At 44.7% G+C, this 27086-nt stretch overlaps 1 protein-coding gene across 5 annotated transcripts in view; it reads right to left on the reverse strand.

The window, feature by feature from the left end:
* RGS6 (regulator of G protein signaling 6) overlaps positions 1 to 27086 on the reverse strand; it is a 620371-nt gene that overhangs the window by 114327 nt on the left and 478958 nt on the right. The window lies entirely within an intron of this gene.

The following is a 27086-nucleotide window of genomic DNA, read 5'->3' on the forward strand; positions in this document are numbered from 1 at the left end:
AGTTTATGGTTTATACTTTGTGTTGTATAGTTTTACAGGCTTGGACAAACATACAATGTCATGTATACACAATGTCATGTATGCATCATTGCAGTACCATATAAAACAATTCCAATGTCCTAAAAATGCTTAGTGCTGTACTTATTCATCCCTCCCACTCCCCTCTGAACCTCTGGTTACCACTATCTTTATATCAATGCTACAAATTCTTTCATTACCACATGATAATATCTACAATAACAACAAATCTACATTGGCCCTTGGTTACCTGCCCCCATCCCTTATGTTTGTTCATTCCTCTGTCTTGAGGAATTTGGGATGATGTCCACTCTGACTGCTTCAGATTGAGAGAGGGTTTACATATTATAGGGCAGATGGAAAGAAGTATTTTGTCTGCAGTTGTAGAATCTCCTTGTTTTTTGGGATGAGATTTGTCCATCATCATCATTTTGTTAGTTGTCCTGGGCAAGTCTGAAGAACTGGATAGTAGGTTTTGTCCCCAACTTTGCTGAAATTCAGGGCTCAATGGCATACAAGAAGTCCAAAGATTTAAGTCTCTGGGATGTATCTTTAACAGGTATAGTGATAAGTATAGGTTCAAATAAAAGGGGTAGAAGAATTATGACTGAGAATTTATAAATGAGTCTACTTCTGTTATATTGGGGAAATAAATGATCATATATTCCCAAATATGGCCCACCAAAAATGTGCTGGTTTCATGTGGCTGTGTGCCTTGCCTATTGGGTCAAGACATCTCTAGAGTACTTTGAGCACCTTTGTTTGAGGTTTTGTTTACTGTGCAGTTAGTGAAAGCTGCATAAGCATAACCTCTGGAATGACCTCCCAACTCACTTTGATATTTCCTAGCCATAACAACTCTTTTTCTATTTAATGCTTCCCCTTTCAGTCAAGGTCTATTTCCACAGGCACTGATGCTTGGCATTTGGTCATAATTTCTCAGTGCCAGGGAGGCTCATTCCTGAGAGTCATGTTCCATATAGTGGGGCAAAGTAATGAGTTTATTTGCTGAGTTTGGCTTAAAGAGACACCACATTTGAATAACTAGGAGATTCTCATGAGATAACACTTAGGCATTAATAAAAATTAAAAGTCTGGGTTCTTAAATTGCCCCATTTTGGACTCTGACTTTATTGAGAAATAAACTCTTTGTTAGGTTAAGCCCCTGAAATTTCGAGGGTTATCTATTATGGTCCCTAGTGTCAATTAACATAAAATCTTGACTCAGAAGGAACTTTTAAATCTTATCTATTCTAACCCTAGCCAATACATGATTCCCATTACAGTATCGTGGACAACAGATGCTGTAAATTCCTCTATATAGAAAAACTCTTATACTTGGGAACTCAGAACTCCCCCCTAGGCAGCCTATTCCAGTTAAATCACTGTTAATCTCTCTAAACAGAAATTTGCCCCTCTCTGACTGCCTCTCCTTTGGCCCTAGTTTTGCCTTCTGATGATGGAAAAACAAACCCAGTCCTCTTCTGTGAGACAGTCCTTCAAATATTTGGAGAGTCTTTTCAATATACGGTCACGTTCTCTCTATGTCTTCTCCATTGCAGGCCATGACCTGGCTTGGGCTCCCTCACCATTTTGATCACAGTCCTCTGAATATATTCCCTTCTGTTTGCCTCTCTTTGAAAATGTGGCACTAAGAACTAAGCCCAAAGTTCTAAGGACAGCATGATATGCATGGGAGACCAATTTCCTGGAACATTCTGAACATCTGGTCAATCCACTTTTGTCATCCAAAGATCTCATTTTAACCCAGTGTAGATCTTTGGAGTTGGCGGTCACCTCAGGAAGGGACATTTCTAGATATCCTAGTCTTGTCATGGGTCTGGGGCCTGAGGTAGAGGGCCTGACAATACCTTTTCTGGGCTGGACTCCAAGCTGAAAGACTGGAAATCCAGCAAAAAAGGTTTAATGAGCATTGCCTTTTTGCCAGAAATCAATTTTCCCAGAAATTTGATTGGTGGCCAGAAGTGGGATGAATGCCTAGACCATTCTCCCTGCCTGACTCTTTGGAAGGTAAATTAACCCTGCAGAGCAGGGATACCAGGTCCCCATCCACTCTTCCCCACGCCTACTCCCCCACCCCCGAGGTCCAGGCTTTACCAACAGATCTTGCAGGTCCCCCATGTTTCAATTCCCAAAGCAGGACTTCTAAGCCTTTCCCATTCTTGCTCCCAAGTGACATTTATGAGCTAAACTTTGGACCAAAATCGTTTCTATTCATTTACATTCTTTGAAAGAGGGAGAGAGAGCGTAAGTCTGTGTGTGTCTTCACTTCCTGCAAATTATACAAGTTCAACATTTGTCCTAGGAAATGAAGAACAAAGCAGAAATCAAGTAGGAACTATAACCCCAAATTGGGGGTGGGGAAGAGACTTTAACCTGTTTTTCCCTCAAAAGAAAAATAGTTCTTTTTTGTGGGTTGCCTGGAAACTGAGAGGTTTCCAGCATCAGCTCCAGCTCTCCCCGCCGGGCAGGCGGATTATCTTTCTGCTGAGCTTGCTGAACCATTATTTATCACCTGCCAAGATTGATTACTCACCCTGGGACAATGACAGCCCTTCCTTTCCCCTGTTAATTACTGTCATCATTAATATCCATGTCACTAATTAGTATTCATTCACACTGAAACTCCTTCCTTGCTATCATATCCACCCCCCACTCATACCCCTCCACCCCAACCCTGGCCTTTAGTACCATTGTCTGGGTTTCCACCCCCTCTCGGCTTTATGTGCTCACTGCCCAGCCTGATTGTTCCTCTCTAGTCTACTAGGCCCCAGTTTTGGGTCACAGGGTTACAAGATTCACATAAAGCTTTTTTTTTTTTTTTTTTTTTTTTTTAATAAAGAAGGCAAAGTGATGAAAGTCCTTTTCCATTTTTCCCCTAGCACCGTGGGGACCACAGATACGGGTTCCCTGTTACCAATGTGGCCACCATCACCGTCACTTTTCTCCTCCGGGGAGTGGTGTGACAGATGAGGGCAGAGCTGCTGCCCCTCGATCTGCAGCAGCATGGGCTCCATGGCCGTCCCTTACCCATGTGGGTGGGCTTTGGTGGGCTTGAACAAACAACCATGCCTAAGGGCTGGCAGGCGTTCCTGGGCATGGACTATATTTCAGGAGTGGCTAGCTTCCAGCCTGTGGCAGCAAGCAAACCATTCAACCCAGGAACAAGTCAGAAAAGGAAAGCTGTCATAATATTATGCCCCTCAAAAGACCTGCAATTGTTACCCTGCAGAATCAGCCAAGAATTGTCCAAATAACCCATAGGAGAACGTGTTTTCATTCTTCTTTTCTCTTTCTTTCCTTTCTTCTTCTGCCTGCTAACCCCAATCATTCTTTCCTTTCTGTTCTAAAAAGAATTTGAGGCAGATCATTTTTCTCCTCTATCTAAAATTAATTATTGCCTTTTGTTACCATTGTTGGATTCTGGTTATCCTGGTAAGCTGCTATGATGGTTGAGAAAACTTCTATAGCAACTTCCACAACAGCTTCTGACACCAACTGCAAATATTGTGGTAACTCAATTCAGTTAACAATACCAGCTTGGAGAGGGGGTTTCATGCCATACTCATCACCGTGACAGGTGCAGCAACATTACCTGAGGGCCTGTTGTGTACCAAGCCAGAGCTGGGCACTGCTTCCCTGTTCTCACATACCACCCTGAAGATAATTCTGCAAAACCTAACAACCATTATACCAGTTATGGACTGACTCCTAATGCCCGGTCCTGTGGGTAGGAACCCATTTGTAAATCAGATCTTCTAAGATGTTATCAGATATGGCGAGGTCCCACTGAATCAGTGTGGGGCTTATTCCCACATGACTGGAGTCCTTCTAAGCAAGGGAAATTTGGACACAGGAGCAGCAGTAGCAGAGAGAGACAGATGGCCATGTGCTGGAGGCAGAGATTGAGTTATAGACTGCTGGCCAGCCACTACCAAAACTCTACAGACTGGAGAAAGAATGCCCTCCAGATGTCTTGATTTTGGAGAGACAATAAATTCCTCCTGTTTAAGCCAACTAGCCTAAGGTATTTGTTGAAGCAGTCCTGGCAAACTAAGACAATACTTATTTTAAAGATTATCCAGAGAGGTCAAAGGCCCCATAACTAGTTCCTATTGGAACCAGGGTTGGAATCCAGGCAGTCTTGTGCCAAATATTATTTCTACCCTACCATTCTGCCTCTCTCATTTCTAGATAACTTTCCAAGCAGTATACAGAAAAAGCAATTGAAAAAAAGTGATATTCTATCAATTTTTTTTCCTGAAGCACAGGCATTAATTTAATAATTACTACCATTATTAGCTAATGAACTGATAATTCATTGAGTACTTTCTATATTCCAGGTTTTGGAATGATCCTACCCTAATATCCTACGATGTAAATAGATTTTTATCTCCATTTGAATGAAAGGGTATTCTAAGTAAGGCAGTCTTTATAGTTTTAAGCTTTTCCTTATACCTTCATTAAAACAAACAAAAAATTGCAACAATTAGGTAGTAGAGAAAACTGAATGTACGAGGAAACATTAAACTGGACTTTGGAGGGTAGACAAGAAGGAAATACTTGTAGATGAAACAGTGTGATGCAAGTTTAGCAGCATTTTTGAGTATGTTTGCTTGATGGGATTGAGTCTTTCCAAGGAACAGATATTAAGCTGCTTACCAAGCAATTGAGGCAATAGGCACAGTGTTATAAAGTCAGACAGACAGGAGTGCAACTCCTGGTATGTCCCTTACAAAACGTGTGACCCTGTGTGGGTCTCTTCCCCTTTGTGCATCCCAATGCCCATTTCTTCATTGCCAGCTGCGGGAAGTACCCCCTACATACAGGTTTAAATAAGATCACGTACACAAAGCCCTCTGCACAAAGCCTGGCTCACAGTCCTGCTGAAATGGCTGTCTTGAAACCGCCTTTTAACTGGCTTTGGTCCAAAGTGTGATTTTCCCTTATCAAGAAAGGCCTCTGAGTCATTCTGACTCGGCTTTGAACAAGCAGGGCAATTAAAGCCACACAGGGAAGGCGATTTGGACCCAAGCATCACATCTGTATCCAGCCCTGCACCGGGCCTGCCGGGACCACCTCCCTGGGGTCTTCTCCCAGGCCAGGCGGATTGGCTGGCTGGTCTCCATCGCTGTGCGGCACCTGCGCCCCTCAGCGGCCCAAACTGCAGAAAAGACTATCAGCTGCCGGGAAAAGACGGGGTTCTCCCTGCTGCCCCACACGCCCCCTCTCAGACTCTGCTCTTTCCCAGTCTCTGAAATTGAAAGTCTCCCTGCACATTATGAAAAATAATAGGGGGCAGGAGACCAGGAGAGGTTATTACCAACTCATAAATCAAGCAGGAGGCACGAAGGGTTGTGGCAAGGTGTCTGAGACCGGCTCCCCAGTTTGTTATCTCACCCGAGGCCCCACGATTGATTCATAACCTCATAACCCTCCTGCGTCCGAATCCCTAGTCTTCTATCTAATTGTCAGCAGCCCAGGACATGATTTGCAAGAGGCTGCGGGCAGCAGCAGCCGGCCGAGGGGGTGGGGGAGAGATTAGTTTTGTCAATCAAAAGAGTCCAGGGCCAGGTGGAGAGCGCTCGGGATTTGGCTCAAGAATTGGCTTATTAAAGGGAAGGCTGGATGCGGTGACGTGATTGGGTCTCAAGGCAGGAAAACGGGGGGCTCCAGGCCGCCGTGGGTGTGGCCTCTGTTCTGTGGGTGTGGCTACCGCGGCCGTACCTTCCCCTCCACCCGAACGAATGAAATACCAAAGAACACCGGGCTGCTTTGGGGGGAACAGAGGCCTAAGGCCAGGTGCTCAGTAGCGCCCAGCAGAGAGCACTGGGGATACGTCGGTGTCTGCTGCGCGTTCCGGTCGAGCCGGAGGCAGTCATGTGGTCGCAAGACCCCACTGCTTTATTGCCTTCCAGTGCTGGCTATATACGGGTCTGCAGGCTGCAGCTGCTTATCCAGGATCGGAAAAGCCTCACAACGCTAGCAGACGAATAATACTGGTAAGAGTTCCACAGCAGGTTTTATAGATTGAAGTCTGCAAAGCGTGCTGGTGATCCGCTGCCACCTTGGACGGAGCAGCGTGAGCACAGCAGGGTGTGCGAGCAAGGCAGGACGCAAGCAGAGTCTGGCACACGCAGGCACTCCACCGGGGTTTTTTGGTGGTTTACTAATTCCAGCTCCCCCATGCCTGAACGTGCCTCTGGGCCTTCCTCAGAGAACAGTTCCTGCTTGGTGGAAAGGACTTTGTCTCTGGAATCTCACAGACCTGATTTCCAATTCTGTCTCTGCCACTGGCTAGCCCATCTCCTTGGAGGAGGCACTCACCGCTTGAGCTCCAGTGACCTCTTGCGCAAAATAGGGCCAATCACTGGCTCTACTTCAGAGGGTTGTTGTGAGGGTCAAGGTGAGGATATGGAGGTAAAGACCCCGAGCCGAGTCCTGAGCACCTGTTGGGCACACCACTGAATGTTGGGTGCCCCTTTCCCTTCTATGAACCCTCCTTCTGCCCAGATCAGACACCCCTAACATGTAATCATCTTTCTCCACCCCTGTCCCCTCTCCATCACCCTGCAGGCTTCCAGCACAGCTCAGAGATTATTCTAGCCTGGCCCTGTCAAACTTCTCCATTTCACGTTTCATTCAAATAGATGAGCCCCTCCTTTCAAAGCTGGTCTCAGGATGGTGCTGGGTCTTCTCCACCAGGACTCCCAGATCAGTTTCCAATTCTTGAGGCAAAACATGACAACAGCCCTCAGGGCTCCTCTTCACCCACCCCAGCTGAAACCAAGCCCTTGGCGTCACTGCTCGGCAGCAGCCAGGAGGAGAATGGCCTGGGTGTGAATCTCGGCCCCCTTCCCACCAGCTCTGTGAGCTCAGTGATGTGCCTTGCCCTTTCCAAGCTTCAGTTGCCTTGCGTGCAGGATCTGACAGAGCACAATCTGACAGGGTGGATGTGAGGATAACGCCCGTAAAGGACTCAGCACTGAGACTTTCAGCACGGAATAAGGGATCAGTAAATGTTGGCTCTATTATTATTATTGCTCTATGGGAACACTTTCATTCATTAACTGGCAGTGATGCATAAGATAGGGCCTCATGCTTAAGCCAATAGCATGATTGCAAGGGCTATGGCCGGAGTATTTGTGGGGGGCTGTGGGGCCACAGAGGGCAGTGTTTAATTCCACCAGAGAAAGATTCGCAGAGAAGGAGAGAGTCAGGATGGATGAGAAGAATGAGAAAAGATCAGTTGAGGAAGGAGGTATTGGGCGCAGAGTCAGGGATGCTGATAGGGCAGCCTGCAGCACACCACACTACCGGGACCCCAGGACAGCTAACATTTATATCCAGGTCAAGGTGGGCCAACAGCCAGGCACTGTGAAAGGGAAAAAGTCCCAGAAGTACCGGGCTGGACACCAAACCCAATCAGAAAAAGTCCCAGGCTTAAGAGCTAAAGGGAGGCGGTGGACTTGGTCCAGTGGTTAGGGCGTCCGTCTACCACATGGGAGGTCCGCGGTTCAAACCCCGGGCCTCCTTGACCCGTGTGGAGCCAGCCCATGCACAGTGCTGAGGCGCACAAGGAGTGCCCTGCGTGGGGTTGCCGTGTACCCTCCCTGCTGCCTCAGGCAGGCACCTGCTCCATGGGTTTGCAGCCCCTACACCTCCTCCTGCTGGGCCCCTGCCCAGCTGCCTTCCATGAGGGTCCCCAAACCAGAAGGGCTTGGGGCACATCTTGAGTGCTTCCCCTCCTTGCCATCTGTTCGGGGTTCAGTTGTGCCCATCCCCCAAAGACGTGTCCAGGTCCTAACCCTGGGTTCCGGAAACATGACCTTATTTGAAAATAGAGACTTGACAATGTGATTAGTTATGATAAGGCCAAACTGGCTCGGGGTGGGTCGCAGTGCCATATGACCTGGGCCCTTACAAGAAGAGGAGAATCGACCCAGGAACAGACGGATATGAGGGGTGAGGCCACATGATGACAGAAGCCGAGACTGACGTGTTGCAGCTGCAAACCAAGGAGTGCCAACGATCCCCAGCAAACCAGAGCCAGGAGCGGGCAGGGAAGGGCTCTCTTCTTTGGGTTTTAGAGGGTGCATCCTGCCCACCCCTTGACTGGGCAGGGAGTGTTGACCATCACACAACGAAGCAGCGTTGGGAGTGGCCAGGCCAGTCTGAGGCCTGGGTGCCCTGACCTGCTGAGGGCCGGCAAAGGCCCTGGGCAACTAGGAGGTCAGCACGTGTCACCCCTGCAGGCTGAAGCCAGGGCATCACCTATGGGGGGAGCCAGCCCCACACAAGCCACACTGTCCCCTTCCCTGCCCCCGCTCTGGCCTCCTAAATCCCTAATCCCTTGTCATCTTCAGACATTTAGGCAAGGGACCAGGGTACGGCTTTGGAGGCCTCTAGAGAAAAGTAGAGCTAGCCACTTGTGACCAAGGGGAGCTTTCAGAGGCTGCAAGCTTTTCTTCCCTCCCCCTCCCCCTCCCCTCCCCTCCCCTCCTCTCCTCTCCTCTTCTTTTCTTGGCAAGCAGGGATCAGGGTGTCGGTGAGAAGGGAGGGGAAGGAGGAGCCAGACCAAAGCGCCCCTATGGGCAGGACGGCAACATAATGTACAGGGCCTTGTGCAAGATGAAAGCATGGGACCCCTTGTTCAAAACAAAAACACAGGGTCCCTTGTTCAAAATTTATTAAAAATTTTAAGGTGCTGACTGTGGAGCATTAAACCAAGCCCAGGTCCCTTCTAAGCCTGGGGCCCTAGGTGATGGCACAGGTTGCACTCCCAGGAACTGCACCGAAAAGGAAGGACTCACTATGAGGGCTGCAGGGAAGGTTTTTGGGCTAGGAGTGATCTGGTTTGCAGAAGCTTTAATTGCTCTCCTTCTTACACCACACCTGGAGGCTGTGCACCACTCTCCTCTCTGCACAAGTGGCCTGGTTCATTTTCCCAGAATATTTTACTCAGCATGTCTTTCCCCTGCTCAAGAACCTGCAGTGGCTCCCTATCAGATTTAGCCCCAACTCCTCACCCAGACACAAAGCCTAATGTCAATGCAGGCTGTGTGCTGAACCTCAGAGAGATGATGAGCCCACCCCAGGACAAATGGCAATTACAGGAGTGAAGCCAGAACTGGAATCTAGATCTGAGAGCCACCCACTTCAGCTCTGGAAAAGAGTGTTGTGCGGCAGTGCTCGGTAGTGCCCAAGGCAGTGAGTTCCTCCTGGGGCACATCTCTGCGAGGCTAAGGGAGTCCTAGAATGCAGGCCTGACTCCTTCCCTCCCTCACCCCCACCCCCGGTCATTCACCCAGCTCCACCTCGCACTGTGGCCAGAGGGCCAGCTCCTGCCCACAGGCAGGTTGGGTTTGCCCTGCACACTGGGTCTTTTTTTCCCCTTCTCTTTTCAAATAGAGAAGTGTGTTTACAGTACACTCATGCATCAAATTCAATATTCCCATAGGCCACCCTATTATTAACACCTTGCGTTGGTGTGGAACATTTGTTACAATTGATGAAAACACATTTTCATAATTGTACTATTAACTACAGCCATGGTTTAACTTAGGGTTCCCTGTTTATGTTACGCAATTCCATGGATTTTTAAAAAAATGTTTATTCTAGTAACATACACTCCCTAAATTTCCTCCTTTTAACCATAGTCACATATACAATTCAGGCTGTAATTGAAGACCTCTGTCCCTGCCTGTTCTGGTTTCTGTAGGCCAGGGGCCAAGGTCAGAATCACGCTGACACGCTGGGAGCGGGAGGGCACCGAGGTGAGGGGCACGGGGCTCTGCGGCCTCTTCAATTTCCCAGGATCCCGGTTCAATCCTGTCACCCTCCTGATGTACAAGGCCCCCTCCTCCCCCACCCTCAGCAGCTGGGGCCCAGGGATTGCCCATCCCCTAGGAAGGCATTCCTGTCCTACCCCAGCAGCAGAGGCTACACACGCACACACTCACGCCCCCTCATATACACTCACCCACATGCACAGAGGTGGCAGGCACTCAACTACATGCACCACACTCACACATTCACACCCACTCATGCACATCCACACACATACACAGACTTGGCAGGCACACAGTTCAAGCAAGCACGCACTCAAACATATTCACATCCACTCATGCACCCTTGCACTCACAGATGTGACACACACCCTATTCACACATGCACTCACACCCACAAATTCGCACCCACTCAGATGTCCTCACACCCAGACAGCTGCAACCTACGCTGAACTCATGCGTGCACTTCTATTCACACACATTCCTGCTCACGCAGTACACACATGCACACATACTCAGATGCAATACACATTAAACTCACACATGCATTCATGCTCACTCACACACGCCTACTCTCATGTTTCACAGACATCTAATTGCTACTGTTAACTGTCTCCCACCCTTAAAGCCTGAAGAAATGAAAAAAAGCTCAAGTTAGGAATGAATTTGGAGGAAATGATTGTTTTTATCTGTTAGGTAAAACAGATAAATAATAAGAGGTACAGGTCAAATCTCAATACCACTTATATGCTCAGCTGCTAGGAGTCCGTATGCCAGAAATAACCTTGACTGCCTGCACGCAGGAACTGGAGAGAAAAGAAGAGGCTCTGAACCCAGCCTGGGAAAGGGAGAAGAAAGCCCCCGAGCAAGCTGCCATTCATTTTCAAGATGCCGAACACACTTTAACCTTCATGTTTCTCTACGATTTTGGCCTCTGTGGTTAAAAGGGTGATCTTAGAGCTGAGAGGCAGAGGGTTGGGATAGCAGATGGAAAAAGAAATGAAAGAGACGCCTAAGTGCTACAACCACAAAAGGCACAGCAGGCTGGGGGCAGCGAGGATCTGGCAGGCAGCAGGGACGACAGCAGGTGTGCACAGGGTTAAGGGTAAACCAAAGGGATGGGGGAGCTACAGCCAGAGGAGTTCCCCCCACTTGTCCAAGGGGTTAGGAAGAGGCGCAGTTACGGGCATCCGGGGGAGGCTATGGGATTTTGGGACACCTGTACGAAAAGCCATGGCCACTGAGAGCCAGGCAGTAAATCCCGGGCTCGCCTCTCCTCCTGCCCTGTGGTCTCCTACTGCTGTCATCCATCTCTTGAATCAATCCATACCCAGAGGGCAAGGGAGCCCATTGAGGCAGCCCACGGGGAGCCTGGGAGGATGCTCAGCCTGGTGAGAAGGGTAGAGAGTGGCTGCAGAGGGACACAGGGAGAGTATCCAGCTCAGGCTCGGAGGAGGGTTTGACTATGGAGCACGCTTTACTTTGTGGAAGTCGGGGCCTGCGGAATTGCTTTGATGTCCTGGACCCTGCAACATCGATTCTTTGCATCTCTGAGGAGACGTAATGTCTCACCAAGGGCTTCCATGTGCATCCCCCCATTGAGCCATCACAATACACTTGAGACTCGGCACAGATGTTTCCATCTCACAGCTGGGGAAACTGAGGCTCAGGGAGCCTAATGGTTTCTTTCTTCATTTATTCATTGAAAAAGCCTTTCCTGAGCTCCCACTGTCACATTCACACTGAGTCCTGACAGACAAGAAGGATCCGGTCTTGGGGGCATGTGGACAAAGAGCATTCACACTGAGGGCAGCTGAGTTCAAAGCCACAAGGTGGGAATGAGCCTGACTCGTCCACAGAATGGATGGAAGGCTCCTGCCAGTGGCGACCCGCGACCAGGACAGAGCAGGGATGAGATGGGAGATTTTATTTTAAGAGCCACAGGAAGCCTTTGGGTGGCTTGAAATAGGGAGGACCCTGATTTATGTTTTTTTTTTTAAAGAAGTATCTTGTGATAAAAGTATATATATAACATTTATATATACAATATAATGTACAATATACAATTATAATATAGATAACATTGTTATATATATTGTTATGAAATATTTGTAACAAATTATGAAAAAGCATTGTCATAGTATTACTAGTAACTATAGTCCATATCCTACATATCTTACATTTGGTTTATTTTATTTTCCCCCCACTCTGTAAATTTTTTTCATAAACCATATAATTTATCTAAAGTGTACAATCAATGGCATTTGTTAAAATCATCGAGTGGCATATTTATCACTTCAATAAATATTAGAGAATTTTCATTACTGAAAACAAAACAAAATAAAAAAAGCACTAACCACTATAGTACCCATATGCTAGTGTTACTAATTACAAATCCTATGATGTGCTTTCACATTTCTATTCATTTCCAGACATTTGTAAACAACTTTTTACCAATTCTGCACAGATTAAACCTCTGCTTTCCAGTCTCTAACCACATTTTATTCTGGCTATTAACTCCATGAATTTGCTCATTATATTAGTTCACAATAGTAAAATCATACAATATTCGTCCTTTTGTGCCTGCTTATTTCACTCAACATAATGTCCTCCAGGTTCATCTGTGTTATCATATGCTTCAGGACTTCATTTCTTCTTATGACTGAATAATAATCCATCATGTGTATATACAACAGTTTATCCATTTGCCATTTGATGGACCCCTGGGTTGGTTCGTGTCACTGCTCTCAATTCTTCTGGGTATATACCTAGAAGCGGTATTGTCAGGCACATGACACCAGACCTAAGTCTAACTTCCTTAGGAACTGCCAAACAGACTGTGGCTGTACCAGTCTATATTCCCACCAACAGTGAATAAGCATTCCTTTCTCTCCACATTCTCTTCAACATTTGTAGTTCTCTGTTTTGTTAATTTTGACCATTCTAGGTGTCAACTGATATCTCATCATGGCTTTGATTTGCAGTTCCCTAATAGCCAGTGATAAACTTTTTTTCATGTGTATTTTTGCCATTTTTATTTCTTCTTTAGAAAAATGTCTATTCAGGGTTTTTTTTGCCCATTTTTTAATCAGGTCATTTGTCTTTTTACTTTTGAGATATAGGATCTCGTTATATATCATGGGTATATCTTGTAGGATGTGTGATTTCCAAATATTTTCTCCCATTGTGTAGGCTGCCTTTCTACTCTTCACAAAGTCCTCTGAAGTGCAGAAGTGTTTAATTTTGAGGAGTTCCCATTTATCTAAGCTTTCTTTTGTTGCTTGTGTTTTGGGTGAAAGGTTTAAGAGATCCCCACCTACTACAAATTCTTGTAGATGTTTCCCTAAATGTTTTATGGTCCTGGCTTTAATTTTAGGGCTTTGATCCAGTTTGAGTTGATTCTTGTATAGGGAGTGAGATGGGGCCCTCTTTCTTTCTTTTGGTTATGAATATCCATTTCTTCTAGCACCATTTGTTGAAGAGATTTTTCTGTTCTAGAAAAGTAGACTCAGTAGGCTTATCAAAAATCAGTTGACCATCGAGGTGAGAGGGTCTATTTCTGAACTCTCAATTCGATCCATTGACCAATGTGTCTATCTTTATGTCAATAACATGCTGTTTTGGGTTTTGTTTTGTTTATTGGTCTTTATTTATTTATTTTTTAATGTTACATTCAAAAAATATGAGGTCCTCATATGCCCGCCCATCCTCCTCACCCCACTCCTCCCACAACAACCTCCTCCAACATCATGGGACACTCACTGCACTCGGTGGACACATCTCTGAGCACTTGCTGCACCACATGGTCAATGGTCCACATTTAAGTTTACACTCTCCCCCGTCCACCCAGTGGGCCATAGGAGGATACACAATGTCCAGTAACTGTCCCTGCAGTACCACCCAGGACAACTCCAAGTCCTGAAAATGCCCTCACATCACATCTCTTCTTCCCACTCCTCACCCCCAGCGCCATCATGGCCACTTTCTCCACCTCAATGCCACATTTACTTCCATCACTAATCACAACAATTCTAGAAGAGAGCATCAGCAAGTCCACTCTAATCCATACTCCATTCCTCCATTCTGTGGACCCTGGGATGGCTATGCCCACTCTGCCACTGTATCAAGAGGGTGCTTAGATTCCACTTGGATGATGGAAGCAGTTCTCCTGTTTGCAGTTGTAGGCACTCTTGGCTCCCTAATGTGGTGGTTGACTTTCTTAATAACACGCTGTTTTGACCAGTGTAGTTTTATAATACACTTCAAGGTCAGGGAACATGAGTCCTCTGACTTTGCTCTTCTTTTTAAGGATGTTTTTGGCTATTCAGAACCCCTTTCCCTTCCAAACAAATTTGGTAATTGACTTTTCTATTTCTGTAAAGTAAGCTTTTGAAATTTTGGTGGGTATTGCATTGAATCTATAAATCAGTTTGGGTAGAATTGATTGATGTCTTCATGATGTTTAAACTTCCAGTCCATGAACATGGAATATCCTTCCATTTGTTTAGGTCTTCTATGATTTCTTCTAGCAGTATTTTGTAATTTTCTGAATATAGATCCTTTATATTCCTGGTTAAATTAATTCCTAGATATTTGAATCTTATTGTTGCTATTGTAAATGGAATTTTTTTCTTGATTTCCTCCTCAGCTTGCATATTACTAGTGTATTGCATGTTGATCTTGTATCCTGACACTTTGCTGAACTCATTTATTTGTTCTAATAGCTTTGTTGTAGATACTTCTGGATTTTCTAAATATAGGATCATACCATCTGAGAATAGTGAGAGTTTTACCTCCTCTCTTCAAATTTGGATGTCTTTTATTTCTTTTTCTTGCCTAATTGTTCTAGCTAGAACTCCTAGCACAGTGTTGAGTAATAGTGATGACAGTGGGCATCCTTGTCTTGTTCCTGATCTTAGAAGAAAAACTTTAAACCTCTCCCCATTGAGTACAATGTTGGCTGTGGGATTTTCATATATGCTTTTATTATGTTGAGGAACTTTCTCCTTCTACACCTGTCTTTTGGATTTTTAAAAATCAAGAATAGATGCTGGCTTTTGTAAAATACCTTTTCTGCAACAATCGAGATGATCATGTGACTTTTTCCCTTCCATTTTTTAATGAGATACATTACATTGATTGATTTTACTATGCTGAACTACCCTTGCATACCAGGAATAAAAGTCACTTGATTATGATGTATAATTATTTTAATATGCTATTGGTTCAATTTGCAAGTATTTTGTTGAGAATTTTTACATCTATTTCACTAGAGATATTGGTCTGTAATTTTCTTGTAGTCTGGCTTTGGTATTAGGGTGATGTTGGCTTCGTGGAATGTGTTTGGTAGCATTCCCTCCTGTTCACTTTTTTTTGAAGAATTTAAACAGGATTGGTATTAATTCTTCTCAAAATGTTTCATAGAATTCACCTGTGAAGCCTTCTGGTCCTGGACTTTTCTTTGTTGGAAAAGTTTTGATGACTGATTCAATCTCTTTATGTATGATCAGTTTATTGAGTTCCTGTATTTCTTATAGAGTCAATGTAGGTTGTTTGTGCCTTTCTAGGTATTTGCCCATTTCATCTGGATTGTCTAATTTGTTGGCATACATTTTCTCATAATATCCTCTTATGATCCTTTTTATTTCTGTGGGGTCAGTTGTAATGTCCTGCCTTTCAATCCTGATTGTATTTATTTGCATCTTCTCTCTTTTTTTCTTTGTTAGTCTTGCTAAGGGTTTGTTGATTTTATTGATCTTCTCAAAGAATCAGCTTTTGGTTTTGTTGATTTTCTCTATTGTTTTTGTTGTTGTTGTTCTCAATTTCATTTACTTCGGCTCTAATCTTTGTTATTTCTTTCTTTCTGCTTGCTTTAGGATTGGCTTGCTTTTCTTTTTCTAGTTCCTCCAGGTGCTCAGTTAGAGCTTTGATTTTAGCTCTTTCTTCTTCTTCTTCTTTTTTTTTAAGATTTACTTCTCTCCCCTTCTCCACTCCTGCTGTCTGCTCTCTGTGTCCATGCACTATGTGTTCTTCTGTGTCTGCTTACATTCTTGTCAGCAACACCAGGAATCTGTGTCTCTTTTTGTTGCATCATCTTGCTGCATCAGCTCTCTGTGTGTGCCATGCCACTCTTAGGCAGGCTGTGCTTTTTTTGTGTGGGACAGCTCCTTGCAGGGTGCACTCCTTGTGCATGGGGCTCCCCTCTGTGGGGGACACCCCTGCATAGCGTGGCACTCCTTGCATGCATCAGCACTGCATGTGGGCCAGCTCACCACATGGGTCAGGAGGCCCTGGGTTTGAACCCTGGACCTCCCATATGGTAGGTGGATGCTCTATCAGTTGAGCCAAATCTGCTTCCCAGCCTATGTCTTTTGATTGGAGAATTTAATTCATTAACATTCAGTGTTATTACTGTAAAGGAATTACTTACTTCAACTATTTTATCCTTTACTTTCATGTGTCATATCTTATTTTTGTCCATCTTTTTACCTTTTTGGTTATCCTTTCTGATAGTCTTCACTTCTACACTCTCCTCCAAGGCCCTTTCTCTCTTCTATTTTCTGGCTGCAGAACTCCCTTTAGTGTTTCCTGCAGCACTGGACTCTTGTTCACAAACTCTCTGTTTCTTTTTATCTATGAATATTTAAAACTTACCATCATATTTGAAGGACAGTTTTGCCAGATAAAGATTTCTTGGCTGGCAGTTTTTCTCTTTCATTACCTTAAATACATCATACCACTGCCTTTTTATTTCCATTGTTTCTGAAGAGAAATCCACACTAAGTCTTATTGGACATCCATTGTATGTGATGTTTTGCTTTTCCCTTGCTGCTTTCGGAATTTTTGCTTTATCTTTGGCATTTGGCATTCTCATTATTATGTGTCTTGGGGTAGATCGAGTTGGATTTATTCTAATTGGTACACTGTGCTTCCTGGACACGTATATTCGTGTCTTTCATGAGAGTTGGGAAATTTCTGGCCATTATTTCCTCAAATATTCTTTCTGTCCCTTTTCCTTTCTCTTCTCTTTCTGGAACTCCCATAACACGTATGTTGGTATGCGTCATACTATCACTCAACTCCCTGAGCCACTGCTCAATTTTTCCATTCTTTTCTCTCTGTGTTCTTCTCTCTTTCCAATTTCAGTTGTTTTTTTCTCTATGTTGCTGGTTCTTTCTTCCATGATTTCAAATCTGCTGTTGTGTGCCTTATTATATTTTTAATCTCACTCATTGTGTCTTTAATTCCCATAAGTTGTTATTTTTCTATCCAAGATTTCAAATCTTTTGTGTGTGTTCTCCCAGTGTCTTCTTAATGTCTTTTATTTCTTTAGCCATGCTGTTCTTCAGCTCTAGGATTTGGCTTAGGAGATTTATGTGAACCTCATTGATTAACTGTTTCAAGTCCAGTCCCTTGTCTGGACCTTTGATTTGTTCCTTTGCCTGAGTCATATCTTCATTTTTCTTAGTATGGCTTGTAAATTTTTGCTGATGTCTAGGCATCTGATTCTGATACTCTTTACTCTGATGTTCTGTTTCTCTCTCTTTCCTAAGGATTTACTGTTAAGTAGCTGTGTGCTACCACTGTTCTTTGCCTCTTGGTTCAACTTGTTCTAGATATTTAGGATTACCCCTGTTTAACTGCTAAGGTCCCAGTAATGGGGTGCAGGTCAATTTCCAAGAGCCTTGGAGAGGCAGGCAGTAAAGGCACCTGCTTGCCTCTTTTATGTATTTATTATCCTTCCCTTTTTGTGCATTTTTCTGGTCTGCCAGCTGATGGCACTCCTTGGCAGACTTCTCAGCTGAGGCTCCAAGTGCTGGGGGGAAATGTATTCAGTGTAACTCCCTGGTGGGTGGTGGAGAAGCAGTGTCCTCAGGGCTGGCCAAGTCTGAAGAACAAACTTTCTTAGCAGCTGTTCTTGTCCAGACCCTCCCTCCCTCTGCCTTTGCAACAACCAGCCTGGGGCAGTAGGGAGAGTGTTTGAAAAGGTGAATTATCTTTAACTCCCTGCTGGCTCTCAGTGCAAACGATGCAGTAGCCCTACCTGGGGACCCCTCCAATGCAGCAGACCAAGTTCACCGGCCAAAATCTGCATTTGCTCTATGCTGTGTCCCTTCATCTCTGCTTTCCTTGGGGAAGAGGACCCGACAGCCCCATCAGTCTGTAGACACTGCAGTCCACAGACTGCTGTTTTCTCCAAAGGTGGGGGGATAGGTGCCTTCTGCTGCTTCTGCAGTTTTACTCGCAGGATTTTTCAGTCAGCTGAGACTTCTTTCCTTCAGCCCTCTCCTTCTGGGTAGGTCTAGCCTTCCCCTGGTGTCCTGAGTGCCAGAGAAGCCCTCAAGAATCTCTCTGCCTGTTCTCTAGCTATTTTTGGGGGGAGAGAAGTGATCCCTCTGCCTCTCTAATCCTCTATCTTTCATTGTCAAAACTTGCCATTTTAACCATTTTTACATGTACAGTTTCAGTGGCATTAATTACATGCACTGTGTTGTGCAACCACCATGATTTATGTTTTCCGGAGACCCCTTTGTTACTGAAAGGAGTGTACATTGCAGGCAGACAGGAGTAGAAGTGGGGAGACCAGTGAGGACCCATTTTTAGTGGACTAGGGAAGTGTAATGCTGGTGGCCAGAGGCAGTGAGGCTGAGGGATGTGAGGGGTGGTGGCTCAGGGTCCCTGAGCCTTTCCAATGGATTGGCAAGGAGGGTGAGGAGAAGAGGAGTCAGGATTCAGTTCCGGGTTTCTGGTTTACCGAGTGAGATGGGGAAGCAGGCTGGGCAGAAACCTGAGGTCCCTTGTTAGCCATGTGTGGTCTGAGATATGCAGCAGCCATCATGGGGAGATGATGAGCCGGTCTCTGGACATATGGACTGGACTTTGGAGGAGAGGGCAGGGGGGAGATATTCCTCGGGGAGCCAGTGGTGAGTAGGAACACATCTCAAGCAGGATAGCTAAAGGTGATCATCCAGGGAGAAAATGCAAACCAAGCCCTTGGGAGTAAATAGTGCAGCTGGTGGGGAAGCCCCTCTCGTCTCAGGCTGAGTGCCTTCCGTCTCCTCAAGGGCCCAGCGTCACTCTTCTTGACTTATCCTGTGATTACGGCTCTTCCCTACTCTCTCATGAGAAAGCAAGAAAAAAGAGCTCAAACTACTGGACCTTCTGCCAGGCCCTCGTGGAATCCTCCCCGTCATCTCCACCTCTCTTTCCCTACTCGTGTCTCGATTCGGGGGAAAATCTCCACTGACCACCGTTTGTAGCATCTGCTGGCTCTGCCCAAGGACCAAGTCCCCAAGACTGCCAAGGATTTCTGTGCTCTCCTCTGACTGATAAGAGTTTATGCTTGTTTTCCTGCTTCTCTATCATTAAATTACAGCAGACTCCCTCAAAATGTGTCTCGTGTGACCCTGACGCTGCCTATGGATGGGCTATTCTGTGGGGACCCTGTCCCCAAGCAGACACAGATCCTTCAGCCAGGGAAGTGACTTCAAGCCCCAGATGCACCCGAGTGAGAGGACCTCAGTGTGGAAGCTCACTAGGAGCCGCGAGCCTGGCCGGGGTGCAGTCCTTACTCACACAGATCTGCTGCAGACCAAGAGGACACACGGAAAGTATTCTCAAATGGGGAAACTCCGTAACTAGGAAGAAGACAGAATAAATATAAAACCCGCCCGTGAGTGTATTCTTTCTAGTAACTTCCCCTCCTGATCACCCCTGCCTCAAGCACTGGCTACTTCCAAAATGGATTAGATTTGAGGCAGTAAATAATTAAAGAAGGTGCTAAAACTATTAATAATGAAGCAAACACAACAGGATCCAAATAATGAATGGGGGAGAGAGCTGTACTGGAAAATCCTGGTGAAGGATAGCTGCTGTAAGTGATCACACCATTTAGCTCATGATTCCTGACAATAAGGGGGAAAAAAGCATATTGCAATCATTTCCCAACCTGTCTGTCTCTCCACAATGGTATGCACCCCTTAAGGAGAGGGACCCCATCTCCTAAGCTCTGGACCCCCAACTCATCATAGAGGGCATGGCACCCCACAGATTTTCAGTAAACATTGGATGAATGTATTAAAGAACATTGGCTCCAAACACTGCTTTTCAGAGCTAAACATCATGCTGTTTCATTCTTACAGAAAGTGTTTTTAACACTTTGGTTACTTCTTAGGGTCACCTCTGAGTCTTGGTAGTCACCAGCGTTTCTAACGTTTCTAAGGTTATTTACTCGTGTGTTAAGGAAGGGGGGCCAACACACAGCCCTCGTTTAGGCTGTTCAGGACGAGGATTTGTCTGTCAAGCCCATTCCTGCCTGTTCTGATTCTCCTGGTATTATTATGGCCAAAGTTCTGAAAGAAGGTGAAAAACCCAGATTAATATTGAAGTTGTACTGCTCAGCCCCCAGGCAAAACTAAAGGCTGCTACTGATCAATACATGATGAAAACACTGTCCATTTTTCTAAAACTTCTTCTCAGCAATGGTCAATAGCCATGTTGATGACCTGTTTGTTCCTTAGGGAGAATATTAGACTGAGAGACCCAGACAAGGAGTTCATTAAGAAGAGGGTTGCGTATAGTTTGAGGGGTTGGGATTAGGTTCAGTTGCATGCTACAAAAAAAAAACAAAACAAAAAACAAAAAACCCAAACAAAATAACAGTAAAGGAAGTCTGGAAGTGACTCGTTAGGGTCATAGGAAGCCATGCTTTACTGTTTCTGTTCTACCATGCTAGGGCTTGGATCCCACCCCCAAAATTACCTTATAGTTCAAAGTGGCTGCTAAGGAATCAGCCATCACATCCAAGTTTCAGATAGGAAGGAGGAGGAATGGCAGAAGGGTAAAAGAGTGCCTTTTCTGGTTGAGTCACTTCCTTTTAAGTGCATTTTCTGGAAGTCCCACACTCCACTTAGACACTGTGATAGAGAGATCACTAGTCCCCCAAAGATTCCATACCCTAATTCCCAGAATCTGCAAATATGTTATCTTACACAGCAAAAGGGACTTCACAAATGGGCTTAAATTAAGGACCTTGTTGGGGGGATGGGGTTATTATGGATTATCCAGTGGACCCATTGTAATCGCAGGGGTCTTTATTAGAGAGTGGGAGGAGTCTCAAGGAGAGAAGATGTGATGACAGTAGCAGCTGGGAGAAAGAAAGAGAGGAGGGGGGGAGAGGGAGAGAGGGAGCGAGGAGAGGGAGAGAGAGAGATTTGGATGCAGCCCACCTCTATAAGCCAGAAAAGGCAAGGAAATGGATTCCCCCCTAGAGCTTCCAGAAGGAACACAGCTCTGCTGACTCCTTAGTTTTGGTCCTTCATAATCCCTTTCAGACCTTTGTCCTCCAGAACTGCAGAATAATACATGTGTGTTGTTTGACACCACTGTTTGTGGTAATTTGTTTTTCAGCAACAGGAAATCAATACATCCATCTCTGGCCAGAACCTAGTCACTTGGCCACACATAACTACAAGGGAAGCTGGGAAAATAGTTTTTTATTCTGGACAACAATGTGCTCACCTGAAAATGGGTTTATTACTGAGGAGGAAAGGGAGAATGGATGCTGGTGTAGGCAATAACAGACTGCTGTGAGGGGCTATGAAGTGAACTGCAGGGTATTTATATTTAGGGTAGTAGAAAATTATTCGTCTCAATAGGATTGGAAGCACTTCAAATCAATCCTGAGGAAATATACCTAGAAGTTACCATAAAATGCTTTAAAGTATTGTGGCAACTGACCCAAAGAAGAATCCAAATAATTTTTTTGACAGAACATTTGCCGTACTGCCTAATTTAGCTGAGAGTTCCTAATCAGATATGCTGTGGCATGCTGGATTGAGCCCAGCTATATAAAGTCTGGAATCTAAAACTGGACTTTGCATTTGAGAGAAATAACTCAGTCATCAGTAAGACTTTTGGTCTCCAAATTTTCTCTTCTTAAAGTCAGGCCATGAGCAACTATAGCTCAAAAATCTACTTTCATTCTTTGTCCTGCAAGGTAAATATAGGACTGACAGAGAAATTGCAGATAGATAATAAAAACAGTTGCTTGTAAAAAGTACTTGGCACATCGTAGATTTTTTTGCATGAATAAAAGTGAGTGAGTGAGTTAACAGACATATGAACTTAATGGATTTCAGTAGGGTTTCATTCAACACAAATCCATTCAACATGAAATTACCGTTCAACATGAAGCCTTCCATGTCCTAGGACTATGCTAACGGTGGGGTTTAAAGCTAAATAAGACATGGTCCCTACCCTCAAGGGGCTCACAACCTCGTGGGAAGATACATGAGTAAACCAACAATCATACTTCAGTGCATCAAGTGTTACAATAGATACATTTGCAGGAGGTGGACAAGGGCCCCAACAGCAGACATGGATTCCAGAAACACTTTCCCAGAAGAGGCACCTGAGCTGAATCTCAAAGGACAAGTTAGAATTAGTGAGGTGAGGGGTTGGCATTCCAGGATGAGATGATAGCATCTTTGAAGTCACAGAATGTGGGACATGATACTAGCGAACATCTACAGAGTGTTTGCAATATGCCAGGCACTGCGCCAAGTACCCAAATATGTTAATTCAAATCATAGCAAATCATAGGTACTGTCATTATTCCCATTTTATAAATGAAGAAACCAAGGCACACTAGAGGATGGTGAGCTTCTTCTAAATTCTAAATTCTACATAAGAAGCTCTCTTGCCTAAAAATATTTTAAAATTGGCTTTCTGGACAATCCTTAGCAAACAAAGCGGTGCGGTGGCCAATGCCCAAGCTGCCGAGAAGAGGGAATTCATTTCTGGTTTTAACCTGTGATCTGTTTATGGGCAGTTACTAGGACAAGAGACCCAGAAAACATTGAGGCAGTGTGGTGAATCCTTTGTGTCACAGAAAATGACTTGTCTGACTGTATCTCAACTTTGTAAACACTCCCTCTTGCCACCAAGCTCTGTGTGGTCAATTGGAGGGGGCAAAGCAAAGAAGAAAACTAAGTTTAAAAGAGAAACAATCACTTATAACCGTAAGACTTCCATCCTCCTGATGAGGAGAAGCATCCTCTTATGACTTGTAAGCTCCCCTGATTGGAACGGTGGGTTCCAATCCACTCTTTCTAGAGTAATCCACTGACTGCCATTACACTCCTGGCTGCCACCTAATTTGGGGTTAGGAGGGGAAATGGGCATTCCTTGCTCTCTGATGCCCTCTAGGGCATGTCTCCTCTCTGTCATATAAAAATTACCTGTTTATCTGAGGCTGGTATATTCAACCAGACTCTTCTCTACACCCTCCTTCCCTGTCCCCTCTGTATTTTGTTAATTCCTCCTCATTTATGGTAAACTTTGGCCCCTGGATCACAATCCTCTTCTCCTCCTTAAATCCTGCCATTATCGTTGGTGATACTGTCTCCCACCTGAGGACCCGTTTAACCCGTTAGATTCTCAGCTCCCTGCCCTCTATCCCAGTGACCTTCAAATTCAAACATGCCAAGCTCAGTCTTCTTGCTTGTAAATTTCACAGGGAATCTGGGCAGAGTCAGAACTGTCTCTGGCTCTGGCCCAGGATGCTGGGAGTTAGAAATGACAAAATCATGATTTTTAAAGGCTTTGCAAATTCTTAAACATCTCTGTTCTCTTAGGAAATGGACTTTTCTCCTAACACGCTCCAATTTTCCAGCCTATCGGGAAAAGGAAGAATCCCATTTTTAGCAGAGTAAAGTCCAGGACTCTTGAGAAGCATACAAAAGGCCCAGCCCTGACCCCATCCCACCCCTCGTCCCCCGCTCATTTCCTGGGCCTTTGCACACGCTGCTGCTCAACTCCCATGGCTTGCCCATCACCCACACCTTCAGGTCCCAGGTCAGGTGTCACCTCCTCTCCCTCTCCTGCACTCCATATGGTCCCCAGCCCACAGACCTGCATCTCCATCAAAATGTGCATCACACAAGCCACTGCCATTGCCAGGCTGCTTATCTGTCCCTCTCACACATGAAATACCTGAAGACACAGATCGTGTCTTCTTCATCTTGTAACATTGGAATAAATGGACCTTCAGAACCCATCAAGTTCTACTGCCAGCAGGATGGACTCCTGCCATTCTCCATCCCCCTAACCATCTCTGCGGCCTTCATAGTCCTTGCTTCTTGGCCAATGGCAGCTCCATCTTTGTAGTTGCTCAGGCCCCAAACTTCAGAGTGCTCCTTGACTCCTTCCATACTCTCACATCTCACACACAATCCTCAGGAAACCCTGTCAGTTCTACCTGTCAAACATGGAATCCCAAAGCTTCCTATAACCTTGATACTGCCCTCCCTTCCAGGATGGGACTACAGTGTTCTTCTGCCTGGATTATGGCCCTAGATTCCAAACTGCTTCCACCCTTACCACCCTACGCACGGTCCCCCACATGACAGCTGGAGGGAGGCTTTAAAACTCAGTCAGCTAAAACTTCTTTGAAGACAAAATGAGAAAAAAAGCAAGATGCTGGGAAAGAAATGAAAGAAAATCCCACTGCACATACAGATATTACATTGACGAAAGGAAAAACGTCAAAAAATTTTAAAAAATATTTTTTTCATTATTTTTTTTATATCCCAATATTTTTAACTTTATTCTAGTTTCAGTCTTTCTAAATTATTATGTATTTTATTTCTTATGTTTAAACCTATCAATATTTCATTTTCCTAATAATTATATTTGGTGATATTCTGGGCTTCATTTTTGGAGAAGTTTCAGATCACAGAAGGGTTATAACTATGGCAGGGGAGGATCATTGGTGCAGGGTGACAGTGATGGGGATACATGAAAGGAAGTTCACCTGCATACATATAAGGTATATAAATGTGTTCAAGTGTTCATGGGGCTTTGCCACAGTGGGTAGAGATTCATACAACAACTGAAAGAATATTGAATTCCTATCCTGGGGAGCTCTGCCACAATCTCTAATGGAACAGCAACAATCACCCAAGTACAGGGGCAATGACTAGTAAAGAAGGATGGTTCATTGATGGGCCCTTGATATGTATGACTATCCTATGAGCTTTTGTTCTTGAGGTTGCAATGTAGCCTAGTGTTTTAAGGTGCCTAAGAGTTACCTCCAGAGAGCCTCCCTGTTGCTCAAATGTGGACTCTCTCTAAGCCCAACCTAGCATATAAATGCTTTACCTGCTCCCCAGCATGGGACATGACACTGGGAATGACCCTCCCTGGCACCAAGGAATTACTACCAAACACCAATGAGCAATGCAACTGAAAAAAAGATCTTGAATAAAAGGGAATAAAGTTAAAGACAAATGAGTTTATATGGCTAAGAGACATCAAAATGAGTCAGGAGGTCATCAGAGAGGTAATGCTTATACAGATCTCAGCAGGATCTCATAGACAACCAAAGTAGATACTACCTCAAATACTGGGGCTTCTGAGGGCTCTGGAGACACCCAGGTCCTATGGTCATGGCAGATAGCTCCGGTGGAGGGTGCCTTGCCAGTGGGTCCTACTTTGGAGTTTGTACTCCCTAGTGTGACAGAGTCAGATATGACTTCTCTACACATGCCTCTTTTGTCCCCTTAATTTGAACCTATAGTTGGTGCTGAGTTGGTAGGTGTACGTCCAAGAGACTTGAATCTCTGGACAGTCCATGTGCCAACTGGGCCCTGAGCCTCAGCAGAGTTCAACACTTACTCTCCAGTTCATTGGACTCACCCAGGACAGCTAACAAGGAGGTGAGGATGGACAACCACCACACCAAGGAACTAACAGAATCTACAACTGCCAGCAAGACAGTCCCATCATCAGCTGTATGGGACTGAATCCCCCTCTCAGTTAGAGGTGGAGTATACATCACCACTCCAGAATCCTCAGGACTGGGGACTAAAAAATGGACTAGAGTAGCCTTACAGGTATTCTACTATAGACTTATTGTGATTCTAGCAATGGAAGAAATTATATCATTGATATGGAGACAATGGCTACTGGAGGTACTGAAGTCAGGGAAAGGAAGAAAGAGTTGTAATACGCGGGCAATTTCAGGACTTGGAATTGTCTTGAGTGACATTGCAATGACAGATACGGGTCATTATATATACAGCCATAACCTATAGAATTGAGTGGGAGAGAGTGTAAATTACAATGTAAAGTATAATCTATTGTTAGTGACAATGTTCCAAAATGTGTTCATGAATTGCAATGAATGTACCACAATAATGGAAGAAGTTGTTAATGTGGGGAAGGGTGAGTGGTATGGGGAGTGGGGCATATGGGAATCCCTTATATTTTTTGTGTAACATTTTATGAAATCTATGCATCTTTTAAAAATAAATTAAAAATATACTGAAAAAAAAAAAAGAACAAAAACAAACAAACAAACAAAAACCCCAACTCTGTCAGGGCAGATCTGATCAAAATCCTGAATGGTCAAAGTCTTTGCAGTGGTCCACAAGGCTCTACGGAACCTGACTTCCCACTCAGCCTCTTCCCCTAGATACGCACTTGGCTAACTTTCTCAATCTCCTCCAAATCTTTACCCAAATGTCACCTTCTCATGAGGCTGCCCTGACCATACTATTTAATACCACAAACTGCCTCAACCCTGCTCTCCTGCTCCCCTTTCCCAGATCCACTTTTTAAAAGTTTCAGTAGCATGTATCCCCCTTTCACGTACTAGATGCTTCATTTATCATGCTTATTCTCTATTGTCTGTTCCCTTTGCTGAAATATGTTTCATAAGGGCAAGAATCTTATCTATTTTGTTTACTGATATATCCCAAGCCCCTGGAAAAATGTCTGATGCATACATAGTAGGTGTTTAATAAATAAGAATATACATTCCACACAGATTTAATTTTAACAGTGGTTCAGTTCTCAAATGTATCAGTTATTTACTGCTGCATAGCAAATTGCCCCCAAACTGAGTGGCTTAAAATAAGAACATTTATTTGTTTTACTCAGGAATCTGCCATTTGGTCAGAGCTTAACTCCATGGTTTCTTAAAACAGAATTAGTTGGGGTGGCTTGACTGGAAGTGGAGGAGCTACCTTCAAGAGAACTTGGAAAGCTGACAAGTTAGTGCTCAGGGATGGTTGTGAGCTGGGTTCCTCTCCATGGGCTGCTTGGGCTTCCTCACAGCATGGTGGCTGGATTCTAAGAGTAAGTATCCTAAGAGAACAAGGTAGAAGTGTATGGAATTTTTATGACTTAGCCTTGGTCATCACAAAGCGTCACTTCAGTCATACTCAATAAGTTGAGGCAGCCACAATGGCCTGT

The sequence above is a fragment of the Dasypus novemcinctus genome, chromosome 3, assembly GCF_030445035.2.
Source record: "Dasypus novemcinctus isolate mDasNov1 chromosome 3, mDasNov1.1.hap2, whole genome shotgun sequence".
In the NCBI taxonomy this organism is placed as follows: Eukaryota; Metazoa; Chordata; class Mammalia; order Cingulata; family Dasypodidae; genus Dasypus; species Dasypus novemcinctus.